The sequence below is a fragment of the Taudactylus pleione genome, unplaced genomic scaffold, assembly GCF_031769625.1.
Source record: "Taudactylus pleione unplaced genomic scaffold, aTauple2 ptg000540l, whole genome shotgun sequence".
Taxonomy (NCBI): domain Eukaryota; kingdom Metazoa; phylum Chordata; class Amphibia; order Anura; family Myobatrachidae; genus Taudactylus; species Taudactylus pleione.
In genome coordinates this window covers 188,408-206,663 of record NW_028284942.1, presented here as the reverse complement: position 1 = coordinate 206,663, position 18,256 = coordinate 188,408, and the positions used below count along the sequence as shown (strand labels likewise).

The window sequence follows — 18,256 nt, the reverse complement described above, 5'->3', positions numbered from 1 at the left end:
GTCAGTGAAGTGGACCAAATACCTGGCGTACCTCTTCCCTCCAGTCTCCCTCCTTCCTCGGATTCTTCGAATAATCAAGCAGGGTAGGGTAACGGTTCTGCTGGTAGCTCCCACTTGGACCAGATGTCACTGGTTCTCTGACCTTCGGAGTCTCTCCATAGACTCTCCATTCCCACTTCCTCTACAACTGGACCTGTTATCTCAGGGTCCCTGTCTGCATCCAGACCTCGCTCATCTGTCTTTGATGGCGTAGCTCTTGAGACATCCCTACTGAGGTCTAAAGCATTTTCTAGCTCTGTGGTTCAGGCCATGCTCAGAGCCCATAAGACGGCCTCCGCCCGGATCTATCACCGGGTGTGGCATACATACTTCCATACATACTTCCAGTGGTGTGCTTACCAGAAGCTATGACCCTCAGGTATTTCAGGTTTCTAGAATCCTGACCTTCCTTCAAGCTGGACTAGATCTTGGACTCCGCCTGGCCTCTCTGAAAGTGCATGTCTCTGTTCTGTCCATCTGGTTACAGTGCAGAATTGCTCCACTGCCAGATGTTCACACCTTCCTTCAAAGTGTCCTCCATATTTATCCTCCCTTTGACCCTCCAGTGGCTCTGTGGGATTTGTCGGTGGGTCTCCGCGCACTTAAGGGGTCTCTGTTTGAATCCCTGGAATCAGTAGTCATCAAATGGCTCACTGCAAATTTTCTCTTTTGGCTATCGCGTCTGCCCATGATATCGGATTTGGGGGCACCTGGGTATTGGATTTGGGGGCACTTGCCTGTCGCTCCCCATTTTTGATCTTTCATCAGGACAGGGCTGTGCTTTGAACTCATCATAATGAGGAAACTGTAGCTTCGGGCCTTCCAATCACCAGACCTCTCGGCAGGTGAGGCCTCATTGGATGTGGTCCATGCTCTGATGATCTACTTGTACCATACTAGTTCCATCAGGAAAATAGATTCTCTCTTTGTCCTATATGAATTCAATAAGAAGGCCAGCTAACAAACAGATTCTGGACAGATGGCTTCGCATGACTATCTCACAGACTTACACGCAGGCTGGCCTTCCTGTGCCGGATACCGTGTCTGCTCATTCTACTCGCTCTGTGGGTCCCTCTTGGGTTGTCCGCCATGGCGCGTCTGCTGAACAACTATGCAAGGCGGCCATATGGTCTTCCATCCACACCTTTCTTAGGTTCTATGCCTTTGATACTTCCTTCAGACGCCGGATTCTCCTCTCAGCTCAGGAGCGTCCCCGTCCTTGAACAACTGCTTTCGGACATCCCCAGTGTCTCCCTGTGGAGCCCTATGGACCCTGAAGAACAAAAGGAGAGATATGGTAAAACTTGCCCTTGTTAACTGTCTTTCTTCAAAGTCCTTAGGGTCCACAGGGTACCCACCCTGACGCTCCTGGCTTCTTTGGCTTTCTTCACTTGGTCACCAGTTTCCATCTCTGTGTGAGAGTGTGATTCTTCAGTGTACCAGTCTTCCTTCTCTCCTATCCTGCTCCTGCATTGGGCTTGTTGACAAAACTGTGTTGCCTTCAGGCTGTGGGCGGGGTATAGGGGGAAGGACCGGAGCATCCTGGGACAGAAAAAGCTTTGCTGTTGGTGTCCGGTCCTCCAAGTTCCACCTACACCCCAATGTCTCCCTGTGGAGCCTATGGACTTCGAAGAAAGAGAGTTAACAAGGGTAAGTTTTACCATAACTCTCCTTATCTACCATATGATGTCTCAATTTCGGCACACACTTACTGCTGACCTCCAAAAAATTATTGGGGAGATTCATAAGTATGTTTCTGATTTGTCCCAATGGGTGGTGGCTATGAAATCTAAACTAAACGATGACTCTAAACACCTTGCTGATGCTCTTCACAAAATTGACTTCCGTCACCAAGAGAATGTGTTCTTTAATGCGGAGGACCTTGAGAACTTTCAAAGGCACAACAACCTCATCGTGTTTACTCTACGTCCGGCACCAGGCAGGGCGCTGGACCTAGAGAAAGGGCACATCTGTGTGCATCTGAAAAGGGGCGTGGCCAAGGAAAAGGGGCATGTCTTTAAGACGTGTCCCCATTTCTTCACTTTTGGGAGTGTGCCCGGCACTTAAGGACATGCCAGGCTGCCCCAAGTGCTCCTGTCAGTGTGGATAGATGCGGAGCGCATGCACCCAGCATCCATTCACCGGCAGTGACCACTACACCGCAGTTTCCCCACCAGCGGGAAACTGCAACCCACGGGTGGGGACGGCACCCGCTGGCTGTTTCAGCAGGGCGCCACTAAGGAAAACAAGGTTCTTTTTGCCCTTTAGAAATAGAGCAGGGCACAGCGCCCCGCTAAAACAGCCTAGTGGGAACGCTTAACCTCAGACTTCATGGCATCCCTTAGTCGGTTGATGCTTAAGGTATGGAAAGCTTTCTTCTGTTTTTTTTGTTTTCAGTTTCCATCTTTATCTGATGCCTCCATCCATATTGAATGGGCTTGTCGGGCTATACACCCTAAACCTGCAGTTTTCCAAACTTTAGCCCTTTAACCTATTGCTAAACGTCATGATATTTGGGATGTTACTAGGTTCCTCAGAGAACATGGCCACCATTATAACTAAAAGAAAAAGGGAAAGCGCTGCGGCAATAATACAATTATATTTAATGAAAATAATTAAAACAAATACAAAAATTCAATTGATGAATATAATAATCTGAAGGTAATACCAACAAAAAAAAAAAAACTCCTACAGGATGGACATTGAGCTCAATAAAATAAAGATTATAGTGTGCACACAGATAAATATTAAATAGAATCAAGCATAAATACAGTAAAAAATATGTAGAAATAAAAATAAAAATAAAAAGCGTGCTTTCAGTGAAAAGTTATGTTAGAGTCACAAATGAGACAGGTGAAAGTCATGGGCAAACTGCCATAATTGGCACAAGTGTTAATAATCAGTTAGTGGTGAATATAATAGCGGACCCCGGCAATGGGTTAGTATGGATGGGATGATATTAGTAACACATAGCAGAATAGCGGGCAGCAGAAAATGATGACCTCAAAATAGCTTCAAGATGTAGTATTGACACACCTCTATAGATACATATGATCAATCCACAGACTCCAAAGTGCTTATGCTAGTTTTGCTATTGAGGGAAGGTATGTCTTAATCAGCTGATACCGGCGTCCCGGTCAGCTAATATACATCAATGTAATGCTCAATTGAGGTACCTGACTGCTAACCCTGGGTGGGTAATGGAGGAAATTCCGGCGGCGCCAAGGACAGAAACAGCCGCTCACAGACGATCCGTTCACCAGCAGGGCTGTGGTGGATGCCGTGGCCGCTTGAACAAGTGCGGGTGTTCGGCCGTCCTCGCCCACGATCCCTCACAGTCAGCCGGTCAAAAGCGTAATGACGCAGACAACGTCTTTGGTCCAGCTAATCCGGAGATCCGCTAGTCTACTATGCACTGAGCTGACACTGTGAGTCAGTGTATGTTCACATGCAATGAATGCAATGGATGCCCAGTGTCTCCTGTCTCCTATCTCCTGGCTCAATGTATCATTTCCTGGTAGGGAACCACTGACGCGTTTCTCAGCCAATCAACAGGGCCGTTTCCTCAGAGGCATAATGGATGTTACTAGGTTCCTCAGAGAACATGGCTACCATTATAACTGAAGCTTGCCTTTTGTTTGCTTGTGGATGTTGGTGGCCACTAGGTTACAGTCCATTATCCCAGAGAAGGTAGAGAAACTTAATCTAACCATGTGCTCCAGAACGGCCTTCCTCGCAGATGGATGACTCTTGAGTATCTTTATATTTGCTTGCTCCACATTTTAGATTTCTATACAGGATATTGCTCATTTCTCTAGTTTTATAATAAGAATGGGACTGCGCTTATTTATTAGAACCAAGTTGTGAAATGGCAGAAAAATTGTATAGCAGTCAGGTTTCCCAATAATAAAAATAATTTAATCACATATAAGAATAAAATACAAATATATATCAATACGCTTCAATATATATTATTAGGAATATCTATAATTCTTACAAATATATAACAATATGCTTCAATATATTTTAATAGGAATAACTATAATTCTTAGATCACGAATTGGATAAAACAATCTGTATAGTTTTAACATTCAATATATTGAGTAGAATAGTCCCATAAAAGCACCTTATTATCTAATGTTCACTGATGGTAAAGTAGTAATCCACTTGCATGTGTATAAATAGAATATTCCGTGCAGAATGCTGTCTGAAGGTCACATGTGATTTAACAGTCCCGAATAGGAAAAAACGTGTGGTGATGTTTGTAAGGCTTAATTAATGTCACAAGCTTTGACCGCACTGGGTGTACCTGAACCGCGGGGTTGCTCTAGGCAATAGCCTGATTAGGGCAGCCCTGCTCCAGCAGTCTTGTTTGGCTCCCGTGTATTCCAGCTCAGTTTAGCCACTTAGTGTCCACCGGGGTCCACTGCAAACACTGTGATGTTATCTTATGCGCTATATACGAGCGTCCAGGAGGACGCTCCATGAAAATGGAGCCCGGCCCTCATTCAGAGCGTGCGCTCTGCTCAAAGCGTATGGCTCTGAATGAGGGCCGTGGTCTTCTGTACAGTTTTGTCTTAAGTGTCGGAATTGTCCTCCTGGAACATTTACCCATTGTCTATGATGATTACTGTTGTATGCCAACATATTGTTTCCATTCACTTTATTGATATGAGGTCTTGTTTGGATACTGTTTTCTTTGATGTATATTTCAAGATCCAGAAATACCACCATATCTGTGCTGTAGGTGGTTGTGAACTCCAGATTTAGAGAATTACTGTTCATGTAAATGAGAAATTCCTTCAGTTCTTCATGGGACCCATTCCAGACGAAAAACAGATCGTCTGTATACCTGTGCCAATTCCCAATTTTATCTATGTAGATGATGCAATGAGAAGAGCATCTATGCTTTTTATTGTATTTCATGGGGCTTATATAAGTTAGAAGTTCTTAGTCTTGAATCATTTTTTTTGTATTTATTTTCTGTCTTTGTATATTCTTATTACATTGATATTATTCATTTGCAAACAACATAGGTGCTTCTTGATTTTTCGCAGCCCTACCATATGCATGATACTCGGTAATGCCGGCACACCCACGCTTACCTCTGTACTGCGCCCTGTGCCCACCAATTACCTTTCCCAGTTAGGAAAGGAATATTTAGCATCTACAGCAGCACTCAGGACGACTTGTAAAATAGATATACTGTATATATAGTGTGATAGAACCCCTAGTAAATTGCTGAATGGAAAATATATTTCTCCAAGGTTTCTGACCCTATGTATTTTAAACCCTCATGAAATGTCTGTTTATGCTTTATGAGAGTTTTGGGCTTTATGGAAAGCTGGATAATGGGTCCTGTGGGTGTGGATGTGATAGTGAAGGGAGGGCTCCATCCACAAGGCCGGTTCGTCTTTTCCGGCCTTCAGCCTGAGAGCAGGCTAATTAGTGCCTGCAGCTGTGAGAGGCTTATATAAGCAGTGTCAGGGTTTGGCTCATGTGCATATGCCTATGTTTGAGGGAAATAGGCCCTATTACTATGAGAGAGGGAATCTGTTAAGTGCCCAGACGGGCTAGGATTTATTTTTATATTTTCCGTTTTATGCACAATAAAAACTGAGGCTAGCTTGCACAAAAACCCTTGACTGGTGTGCTTTTTCCTGACTGCTGTGTGTTTGGAGGCTCCATCTACCCCAGGAGAGGGACCTCCTACCCCAATCTTATTACAATAGATAAAGCTATATATTTTGAATTCCGCTTCATTTAATTTTAATATATTTTTATCATTACACTAATTGTTAATCCTTTTATACTCAGGAACTGGAAACATTCATTTAATTATCCCTATCATGCCAATATTCCCTGTCATAAATCCTCCCTTTTCCTTATCCCAAGATTTAAATGATCCAGGGCAATTTATATCTTTAGTATATTATCCCTGCGCTATTGCTCATGATCCAATCGTCTATATATAATCAATTCCTTATGTATATGACATGTCATATCTTCAGGATTCCCTTTTCTGTAGTTGCAGCCTTTCACAGTGCTAATTCATCTTAAACCACCTAAATATTTTATTACAATACACATAATTGGGTTCTTTATAAATTGGAAGCACTATTAAACCACTACTTCCATAAAAGCATTCAATTATGGTAGTACTCTGTTTTAAAACGGTTTTATTTCTTGCTACAAATCCTCCCTAAGTAACCATCATATGCATTATCTCAGCAAAAGTGACAAACCTCTCTAACACTAGCTAACAAACATGTCAATCATGAGGAACCTCACTGATTGGGTAAAATGTGACCTATACGTTCTACGTTATCATTGGATCAGGCATCAGGTCTGTGACACAATCCAATACACAGCTGGAAGGCAGGACAGATTGACTGAACCTACTTGTTTGTCCAATGGCGTTAGAGGAGAAAGCCCACCGGCCACATCACAATGAGGAAGTGATTTAGTTTAAAGACCTTATCCACACAAGACGCAGCAATGGACAGGTGAACAAGCCACCAGCTTGCGAAACGCGCGTCCTCATCCCGACAGTTCGGCCAGTGCACGGACCGGACTGTGACCCTAATCTGAAGATCGTATGTATGCCTGCAAACTGACCGCCGTGTCAGTGCAGGCGCTGCTTCCCACAATGAGTGGATAACTTTACTTTCAATTTAACTGACTCATACTTGTTCAACACATTGATCAGCCTATTCTGACTTATGCTACCTAGGGAGTATGTAACATGCTTCCTTTCCATATCAGGCTGGTTATAATTTTGCAGTAGGGTGATTTGCTCTCGCACAGCATTAACCCATTATTTGCACATTTGTGTTAGCTACTATAACCACATAGGCTTATGCTTGAACCCTTGGACTACAGTTGTCTTTTATTTTTGGTTGATTGGTTCACACAGGAGGACATGCTGCATGCATAATTGTGTTGTTATGGAGCACTTTATTCCTTCTGCATAACCTAAGCAATTATCCATAGGGATAATAGATTTGTTTCTGACTGTGATCTCCTTACTCTATATGTACTTGTATGTTAACAAGACTGGATTATGAACACAGTGAGCACGAATTCTATGTCCTTTTCATGAAAGTATGGTAATTGAGCACGCAAATATAACATTGCAGGCTTGTATTGGCTTGAAATACACCTTTTTGTTTAACTGAGACAACTAAATATTGATTGCTTATATAGACCAGTTAGCTGATCCATGGCGGCACATTACTAGCCGAGAGTTATTACTTGCATAAGAATAACTAGTTGAGAATCATATATAAATGTTTATGAGTAAAAAGTTTACCACGTTATGATACATTTTTGGAATCGGTAACAACAGTGCCTATATATGTTGGAATACAACACTTTGACAATGAATGTATGTAAAAATATTATTTCCTGACATTAAAGTACGCCTATGTACTACTTTTTGCTGAACTGTGCGTGATTTAATAAAGTGGACTCCTCATACGAAGTCAGTCCTACAAACACCTCTTTACCGTGTTTACCTGGGCATTCATACTCTCCTATCCCGGGCAGATTTCCCTACAATCATACCTTACCGGATATGCCCAATCTCGTCTGATCTTGGAAGCTATACAGTACGGGTCTGGTTAGTACCCGGATGGGAGACCACCTGGGAATACCAGGTGCTGTAGGTTATATACACACGAGGTGAAGTGGGACAGATTGGTAACACAGTAGAGGTTATTTGCTGTACAGTATCTGCACTATGTCATTTCCGTGCATACAGTACATAGAAATGTTAGCATTTTACATGCTGTCTGATATATAGTCAGGGTCAACAAGGTACTTGTGTATATTATTATGACATTATATAAAATAATGATGTAAGAGACCTTTTATCTTATGTACAATATCTTCGCCACCGTATATCGATGGTTATCATTATTACTCTCGATATGTTACCTATCCTATGTAATTAGGGGGCAAATTCAATTTTAATTATATGAATTAAAAGTTACATTTTATATACAATATTTGATGTGGATATATTCCACAAGAATGCCCCAGTAGCAAGCCCTTCTTTCTTCTATGTGTTTCACATAACCAGGGCTATCAGGGTATCTGTCTCCCCACATATAATTGCTACAGCACCAATATGATGACATGGGGGACCACTTACCACTTGTTTAAAACTCTCGTCCTACTCCATATTTGAACATATATGTCATCCCAATGTGACACATATTATACAAATTCTCAATATGGGGTATTTATTAACTCTATACGTACTTAGGTTATATTTTACCATTGTCAACATAATGTGAATATTTATTTTAAGCGTGCCCCAACAAAGAGCCTGTCCTTTTTTCTTTTTCTTTGTGTTCTAAGCTACATAGCTAGACAGATAAAGTTAGATAATTGTACATGTTCATATATATATATATATATATATATATATATATAATATATTGTGATAGGATCATTGGTAAAGTGGTCTGTGGCAGGTACATTTGTCCCAGATTCCTGTCTTATGTGTTTTAAACCTCCAGGAGAAAGTCTGCAGTGTAGCAGGCTTGAGTCTCGGCTTTTTGAAAAGCCGGTTTGGGACCTGGGGGTTGTGGGTGAGAGGAGAGGGAGGGCTCCACCCACGGCCACTCCAGGTTTTGGTTCTCTTAGCCTGGTAACAGGCTTGTTAGGGTTTCCACCTGAGAGTGGCCAATATAAGCCTAGTGTGTTGAGGGCTGATTGTCTCACCTGGGAGAGCAGACAGGGAGTTTGCTCAGAGACACTTGAAAACCTAACTGTAAGTGTTGTGCTGTGCCCTTGTTGCTGGTGAGGGCATTAGGCCCTGCCAGGTTCTGGTAGTGAGGGAACTACCTGTGAAGTTAGTGCCCCGACAGGGCTAGGATTTTTGTTTATGTTTTCTTTATGTTGTTTCTGACATTGTACAATAAAGACTGGCGCCGACCAGCTTGTACTTGCATCCAGTCTGGCGTACTGTTTCCCAGCTGCTGTGTGTGAAAGGAAGGAGTCCTCTACCCAGGAGAGGGACCCCCTAACCTAACTGTGTCACAATATGGTGGAGAATGCGGGCAACCACACACACTGAAGTTGCAGCAAGAGGAAAACTTTCCGTTTAAAAATTAAAGGGACAGACACCCAATTTGTGAGTGTGGAAATAACACTGTGTCCTTGGAGTCCCATAGAGGAGGCGTCAGCCAATGCTCAGAGAGGCAAGGTTCAGCTTCCAACCTACACCCCAGGACAAAATGGAGGACATTATTAAGGCCTTGCTCCAAGCTACAGCAGCTCAGCAGGAGACAAACAAACTTCAGCAGGAGACGAACAAACTTCAGCAGGAATCTACCTGGGCTCAGCAGGAATCCACCAGGGTGCAACTGTTGGCCTTGGAGACAGCCCAGAGGCAACAACAGGTCGCCATCGAGGAAACCCACCAGGCCTTAGTGGAAAACAGCCAGGCCATAAAAGAGGTGGTACAGCACCTGGTCGCCCGGCCCAGAGATGTTGCTACTGGTCCTCCCACCACCACTCACTCCGTACGAGCCAGTCACTTCCTCCAAAAGATGACTTCGGGTGATGATGTGGAGGCCTATCTCGCCGCATTTGAAAGAACGGCCGAAAGGGAGAGTTGGCCCAAGGAGCAGTGGGCAAGTCTGGTGGCCCCTTTTTTGTCTGGGGAGCCACAAAAGACCTATTTTGACTTATGCCTGGCTGATGCCAAGGACTATAAAAAACTAAAACAGGAGATCCTAACTCACTTGGGAGTCACCACCTTTGTTCGTGCCCAACGGGTCCACCGCTGGGAGTTCCATATGGACAAGCCTCCACGTTCGCAGATGCATGACCTCGTCCATCTGTCCTCAAAATGGCTACAGCCCGAGACGCTGACGGGACCACAGATCGTGGAAAGGGTCGTGATGGACCGGTAACTGCGATAGTTACCTGCGACTCTGCGCAAGTGAGTGAGCCAGGCAGGCCCTAAGTCCGCGGACCAGTTGGTTGAGCTGGTGGAGTGGTACGTGGTGGCTGAGGAGCTGATGAGTATGCCCCACCAAGCCCCGATGGCGCACCGGCGAACTCCCACAGACACTGGTAAGACTGTTCCAGGGGAGAAGGGTGCTGGGCGGTGGAATGTACCTAAGACTGAGGGTGTAGAACCTGGAGTCAGGCCTGCCAGGCCAGGAAGGTTCTTGCCCCGTAAACGACTAGACATTAATATGACTCAGTGTTTCCGATGTGGTGGCTTCGGCCATATTGCCGCTAATTGTTCACTTACAACTGAACCTATGCAATGTGATACTGCTCATGTCTACCGCAGGGGGTCTTTCTTTGCACAGACAGCCTGTACGGCTGACCGGCAGGCTGAGACTGATAAGCACATGTGTGTACTCACTGTAGATGGCAACCGAGTAGAGGCACTGTTAGACTCTGGTAGCTTGGTGACACTTATAAAAGCTGAGCTGGTGAACCCCTTGAGGCATACAGGGAAAACTGTTGGTGTGACCTGCATACATGGGGATACTCGATATTATGTTACGGCCGAGGTGAACATCGAGACACCATGTGGCTCTGCTATAGTTTCTGTGGGTTTTGGTGCATGGTCTGGTGTACGATGCAATATTGGGGAGAGACTTTGCTCACTTCTAGAAGTTGTGGAAAAGCCGTTTTGTTCCAGAGGTGAACAACCCCGATCCATTTGAGAAGGTTGTCGATGTAGTGGAGGAGGGAGTTTCTTCTGAGTCAGAGTTATTCCCTTTTTCTACTATGGTTGGCGAACTAGAGAATGCGGAACGTGACGGTGGCCCGCCAACTGATGTGCCTCCCATTGAGGTGGGAAGTGTTGTTGGGCCAGGTGATCGTCTGCCTGATTTAGAGGTCAGAAGAGAGGTCTTTGCCGTGGAGCAGTTGAATGACCCTACTTTGGTAAAAGCCAGGGAGAATGTAAAAGTAGTTGATGCTAAACCCGTAGACCCTGATAGTCCTTTGTCCTATCCCCACATGGCAATGTGTCAGGATTTGTTATATCAGGTGACTAAGAAGGGGGAAGATATTGTGGAACAACTAATAGTTCCCAAAGCCTACAGAAGAACAGTGTTGGATCTGGCCCATGGTCATATATAACGGCAGGCCATCTAGGGGTAGAGAAAACCACTGAGCGAATAATGCAGAGGTTTTTCTGGCCCGGGCTTCATAAAGAGGTGTCTGACTTTTGCGCATCCTGCCCTGAGTGTCAATATCATGCTCCCAGGCCACATTTTAAGGGTCCACTAGTTCCATTGCCTATTATAGAGGTGCCGTTTGAAAGAATAGCGATGGATTTGGTTGGACCCTTAATGAAGTCTGCCAAGGGACACCAGTATATTCTGGTCATAATGGATTACGCTACCAGGTACCCGGAAGCGATCCCGTTGCGCAATACGTCAACCAAGACCATTGCCAGAGAGCTAGTTCATGTCTTTTTAGCAGGCTGGGTATACCCAAGGAGATACTAACTGACCAGGGTACACCGTTTATGTCAAAAGTCATGAAAGAGTTATGTCGCCTGTTCAAAATTGAACAGTTAAGAACTTCGGTTTATCACCCCCAAACCGATGGGCTGGTTGAGAGGTTTAACAAGACGTTAAAACACATGCTTAGGAAAGTGGTCGACAAGGATGGTAGGGATTGGGATTACTTATTGCCGTATTTATTGTTGGCCATAAGAGAAGTTCCCCAGTCCTCCACCGGGTTTTCACCCTTCGACTTGTTGTATGGGAGACACCCAAGGGGGTTACTAGACATTGCCAAAGAGACATGGGAGGGGCAGTCTAGTCCTTACAAAACCGTGATTGAGTATGTTTCTCAAATGCAGGAGAGAATTGCTGCGGTAGTACCGATAGTGAGAGAGCACCTGGAACAGGCTCAACAGGCACAGCAGAGGGTATACAACCGCAATGCTCGGTTACGCAGCTTTGCTCCTGGGGACAGAGTGTTAGTATTGGTTCCCACTGTGGAAAATAAACTTTTGGCTAAATGGCAAGGGCCCTTTGAAATCTTAGAAAGAGTGGGGCAGGTCAATTACAAAGTTTACCAGCCAGGGAAAAGAAAGCCGGAACAGATATACCATATAAATCTGTTAAAGCCCTGGAAAGATAGAACGGCACTGTCGGCTGTCCGAGCCCCTCCAGTAAATCCAGGGCCCTTAGTTCCCGAAGTGACAGTGGCAAAAACCCTGTCGGCAATTCAACAACAAGAGGTCAAGGAGTTTCTGATCAGAAATAGGGTGCTGTTCTCTGATGTACCTGGGAAAACCTCGGTCATTAAACATGACATCATCACTAACCCAGGGTTTAAAGTTAATCTAAAGCCCTATAGGTTGCCAGAAGCACAAAGAGAATCGGTGTCAAAAGAAATTAAAAATATGCTAGAGTTAGGGGTTATTGAAGAATCACATAGTGAATGGTCAAGTCCCATTGTGTTGATTCCAAAGCCCGACGGGAGTGTGCGTTTCTGCAATGACTTCCGAAAGTTGAACAGTGTTTCAAAATTCGATGCCTACCCGATGCCAAGAGTGGATGAATTGATTGAGAGACTAGGGACGGCAAGGTATTTAACCACTCTTGACCTAACCAAAGGGTATTGGCAAGTACCGTTAACCGAGAGTGTCAAACAAAAGACAGCTTTTTCAGCGCCAGAGGGCTTGTTTCAGTACAAGATGTTGCCCTTCGGGCTACATGGGGCACCTGCTACCTTCCAAAGAATGATGCACAGGATTCTAAGGTCCCATAGACGGTATGCGGCTGCTTATCTGGATGATGTGGTCATTCATAGTCCTGATTGGCAGTCTCACTTACCCAGGGTACAAGCAGTGTTGGACTCCATCTATAAGGCAGGTTTGACAGCCAACCCAAAAAAGTGTTATCTAGGCATGGAGGAAGTAAAATATCTGGGATACACCATTGGCAGAGGCCTGATAAAGCCTCAGCTCAATAAAGTTGATGCCATACAAAACTGGCCACGGCCTCTGAATAAGAAGCAGGTGAGAGCCTTCTTGGGAATTACGGGGTACTACAGGAGGTTTATACCCAACTTTGCCACCATGGCAGTCCCACTGACTGACCTGACCAAAGGCAAACAAAAAGTCATGGTAGAATGGAGTCCTGAGGCAGAGAGAGCTTTTCAGGAGTTGAAAGTAGCGTTGTGTTCCCAACCAGTCCTGATGACTCCTAATTTTGAAAGGGAATTCATAGTACAAACCGATGAATCAGAAGTAGGTATAGAAAAATATATTTGGAAGGGGAATCAACCCAGAATAGCGAGAAATACCCTCTCCCTCTCTAAGGAGACAGGCGGAGTGGCCTTCCCAGACATGGAGAGATACCATTCAGCGTGTATACTTAGCCAGGCAAGGGACTGGATCATAATAGACTCTCCCAAACCCTGGGTAATTATTGAAAGGGAACTTATGCATCTCTTCCCCCTTCCTGATCTATTCTGGCTGCCCTCTTCTGAAATCTCCTTCAGACCGGGTTTCTGTAAAGCAGTCCAGACTACAATAGTATGTTGGCATGCCTGTGTTTCCTTAGATGAGGAGATTTCCCTGCCTTCTCCTAATGTGTCTCTCCGATCAATAGCCAATTTGATCCCTGATATGCACTTAGGTTCCTGGGCGAAGGCGGGCCTCTCTTCTTTGGGGGATGTATTCGCGGGGGAGGATTTGGCTTCTTTTGTGTCCCTTCAAATGCAATTTGGTTTAACGAGGCAGGACTTTCATAAATATTTACAGCTGAGACATTGGTTGCACAGTCACCTCCCTTCTCCACTTAAAAAACCTGCCTTCCCATTGCTACTGCTGACTCGTATACGAGCCTCTAATCACAAAGGTGGTATATCTTGGTGGTATCAGTATCAGATAATGTTAAAAAAAAAGGGAAACTTCCGTGTCAGCTTAAATGGGAGAGGGATCTGGCTGTGAACCTTTCTGATGAGGACTGGAATATTATTTTTCGTTCCAGTTTTACTATATCCAAATGTATCAGCCATTCAGAAATGTATTACAAATTACTTCAGAGAGCTTATTTTACTCCTGAAAGGCTGCATAAGATCTGGCCCTCTGTCTCTCAATATTGCTGGAGAGGTTGTGGTTTGGTAGGAGACATCTTTCATGTCTTTTGGTCCTGTCCTCTACTTCGCCCCTTGTGGAATGCGGTATTTTTTATGATTAGTAAAATAGTTGGTGTAACTATTCAGGCGGAGCCTCTAGTTGCCTTATTCCACTTTTATCCTGGGGAATTATCACGTGGTGAGAGATATATTATGGGTCATGTGCTGATTGCTACAAAAGCTACAATTGCTCAGGGGTGGAAGACAGACTCTCTCCCCAACATTAGATTCATAGAAAACAAGATCCATAAGCATTTTGTTTTTGAAACAACGGGTGAGAAATACTCCTCCTCCGTCAATTCCATCCATATGAAATGGTTTAAATGGGGAGAATATAGGGAAAAACAAGGCCATTCCACCGTTTATAATGTTCCGGTTGATCTCGGTGTTCTCTGTTCACCTCACGCAGATCCGTGGTAGCTCCATTAACTGATTATTTAGTATTTTGTCTGATATATGTTGCGAAGTGTTTTATAAAACATTTTTCTTGTCCTAAAATGTTTGATATCAATTATATGTACAAGGACCAAGATCGATTTGATTTATATTGTGATGTGCAATATGTCTGGCTTACCCTTTTTCCCTTTTTCCTTCTGTATCCCCATTTCTTTGTATTAAACTTTCAATAAAAACTATTATTAAAAAAAAAAAAAGAAGTAGGTATAGGAGCGGTCCTGTCCCAGAACAAGGAGGGTGAGGAACACCCTATTTTCTATCTTAGCAGAAAGTTGAATGTACATGAGAGAAACTATGCCACAGTGGAGAAGGAGGCGTTGGCCATAAAATGGGCATTAGAGGCTCTCAGGTACTACTTGGTTGGAAGAAAGTTCAAATTGATCACTGACCATGCCCCTTTGAAGTGGATGTCCGAAAATAAAGACAGTAATGCGAGAATTCCGAGATGGTTCTTGGCGTTACAAACTTTTAAATTTTCAGTGGAACACAGGCCAGGAAGCCAGCTGGCCAATGCTGACGAATTGTCACGCGTTCATTGTTTGGGGGCTTCAGTTGTTCCGCCCCACAGTTCGAAACAAAGGGGGGGATATGTGATAGGATCATTGGTAAAGTGGTCTGTGGCAGGTACATTTGTCCCAGATTCCTGTCTTATGGTGTTTTAAACCTCCAGGAGAAAGTCTGCAGTGTAGCAGGCTTGAGTCTCGGCTTTTTGAAAAGCCGGTTTGGGACCTGGGGGTTGTGGGTGAGAGGAGAGGGAGGGCTCCACCCACGGCCACTCCAGGTTTTGGTTCTCTTAGCCTGGTAACAGGCTTGTTAGGGTTTCCACCTGAGAGTGGCCAATATAAGCCTAGTGTGTTGAGGGCTGATTGTCTCACCTGGGAGAGCAGACAGGGAGTTTGCTCAGAGACACTTGAAAACCTAACTGTAAGTGTTGTGCTGTGCCCTTGTTGCTGGTGAGGGCATTAGGCCCTGCCAGGTTCTGGTAGTGAGGGAACTACCTGTGAAGTTAGTGCCCCGACAGGGCTAGGATTTTTGTTTATGTTTTCTTTATGTTGTTTCTGACATTGTACAATAAAGACTGGCGCCGACCAGCTTGTACTTGCATCCAGTCTGGCGTACTGTTTCCCAGCTGCTGTGTGTGAAAGGAAGGAGTCCTCTACCCAGGAGAGGGACCCCCTAACCTAACTGTGTCACAATATGGTGGAGAATGCGGGCAACCACACACACTGAAGTTGCAGCAAGAGGAAAACTTTCCGTTTAAAAATTAAAGGGACAGACACCCAATTTGTGAGTGTGGAAATAACACTGTGTCCTTGGAGTCCCATAGAGGAGGCGTCAGCCAATGCTCAGAGAGGCAAGGTTCAGCTTCCAACCTACACCCCAGGACAAAATGGAGGACATTATTAAGGCCTTGCTCCAAGCTACAGCAGCTCAGCAGGAGACAAACAAACTTCAGCAGGAGACGAACAAACTTCAGCAGGAATCTACCTGGGCTCAGCAGGAATCCACCAGGGTGCAACTGTTGGCCTTGGAGACAGCCCAGAGGCAACAACAGGTCGCCATCGAGGAAACCCACCAGGCCTTAGTGGAAAACAGCCAGGCCATAAAAGAGGTGGTACAGCACCTGGTCGCCCGGCCCAGAGATGTTGCTACTGGTCCTCCCACCACCACTCACTCCGTACGAGCCAGTCACTTCCTCCAAAAGATGACTTCGGGCGATGATGTGGAGGCCTATCTCGCCGCATTTGAAAGAACGGCCGAAAGGGAGAGTTGGCCCAAGGAGCAGTGGGCAAGTCTGGTGGCCCCTTTTTTGTCTGGGGAGCCACAAAAGACCTATTTCGACTTATGCCTGGCTGATGCCAAGGACTATAAAAAACTAAAACAGGAGATCCTAACTCACTTGGGAGTCACCACCTTTGTTCGTGCCCAACGGGTCCACCGCTGGGAGTTCCATATGGACAAGCCTCCACGTTCGCAGATGCATGACCTCGTCCATCTGTCCTCAAAATGGCTACAGCCCGAGACGCTGACGGGACCACAGATCGTGGAAAGGGTCGTGATGGACCGGTAACTGCGATAGTTACCTGCGACTCTGCGCAAGTGAGTGAGCCAGGCAGGCCCTAAGTCCGCGGACCAGTTGGTTGAGCTGGTGGAGTGGTACGTGGTGGCTGAGGAGCTGATGAGTATGCCCCACCAAGCCCCGATGGCGCACCGGCGAACTCCCACAGACACTGGTAAGACTGTTCCAGGGGAGAAGGGTGCTGGGCGGTGGAATGTACCTAAGACTGAGGGTGTAGAACCTGGAGTCAGGCCTGCCAGGCCAGGAAGGTTCTTGCCCCGTAAACGACTAGACATTAATATGACTCAGTGTTTCCGATGTGGTGGCTTCGGCCATATTGCCGCTAATTGTTCACTTACAACTGAACCTATGCAATGTGATACTGCTCATGTCTACCGCAGGGGGTCTTTCTTTGCACAGACAGCCTGTACGGCTGACCGGCAGGCTGAGACTGATAAGCACATGTGTGTACTCACTGTAGATGGCAACCGAGTAGAGGCACTGTTAGACTCTGGTAGCTTGGTGACACTTATAAAAGCTGAGCTGGTGAACCCCTTGAGGCATACAGGGAAAACTGTTGGTGTGACCTGCATACATGGGGATACTCGATATTATGTTACGGCCGAGGTGAACATCGAGACACCATGTGGCTCTGCTATAGTTTCTGTGGGTTTTGGTGCATGGTCTGGTGTACGATGCAATATTGGGGAGAGACTTTGCTCACTTCTAGAAGTTGTGGAAAAGCCGTTTTGTTCCAGAGGTGAACAACCCCGATCCATTTGAGAAGGTTGTCGATGTAGTGGAGGAGGGAGTTTCTTCTGAGTCAGAGTTATTCCCTTTTTCTACTATGGTTGGCGAACTAGAGAATGCGGAACGTGACGGTGGCCCGCCAACTGATGTGCCTCCCATTGAGGTGGGAAGTGTTGTTGGGCCAGGTGATCGTCTGCCTGATTTAGAGGTCAGAAGAGAGGTCTTTGCCGTGGAGCAGTTGAATGACCCTACTTTGGTAAAAGCCAGGGAGAATGTAAAAGTAGTTGATGCTAAACCCGTAGACCCTGATAGTCCTTTGTCCTATCCCCACATGGCAATGTGTCAGGATTTGTTATATCAGGTGACTAAGAAGGGGGAAGATATTGTGGAACAACTAATAGTTCCCAAAGCCTACAGAAGAACAGTGTTGGATCTGGCCCATGGTCATATATAACGGCAGGCCATCTAGGGGTAGAGAAAACCACTGAGCGAATAATGCAGAGGTTTTTCTGGCCCGGGCTTCATAAAGAGGTGTCTGACTTTTGCGCATCCTGCCCTGAGTGTCAGTATCATGCTCCCAGGCCACATTTTAAGGGTCCACTAGTTCCATTGCCTATTATAGAGGTGCCGTTTGAAAGAATAGCGATGGATTTGGTTGGACCCTTAATGAAGTCTGCCAAGGGACACCAGTATATTCTGGTCATAATGGATTACGCTACCAGGTACCCGGAAGCGATCCCGTTGCGCAATACGTCAACCAAGACCATTGCCAGAGAGCTAGTTCATGTCTTTTTAGCAGGCTGGGTATACCCA

The 18,256-nt window shown here is 45.3% G+C and overlaps 1 pseudogene; it reads left to right on the top strand.

Moving 5' to 3' along the window:
- The first annotated feature begins 7,591 nt into the window (after positions 1-7,591).
- LOC148500909 (5S ribosomal RNA) lies at positions 7,592-7,709 on the top strand (annotated as a pseudogene).
- Positions 7,710-18,256: the final 10,547 nt, after the last annotated feature.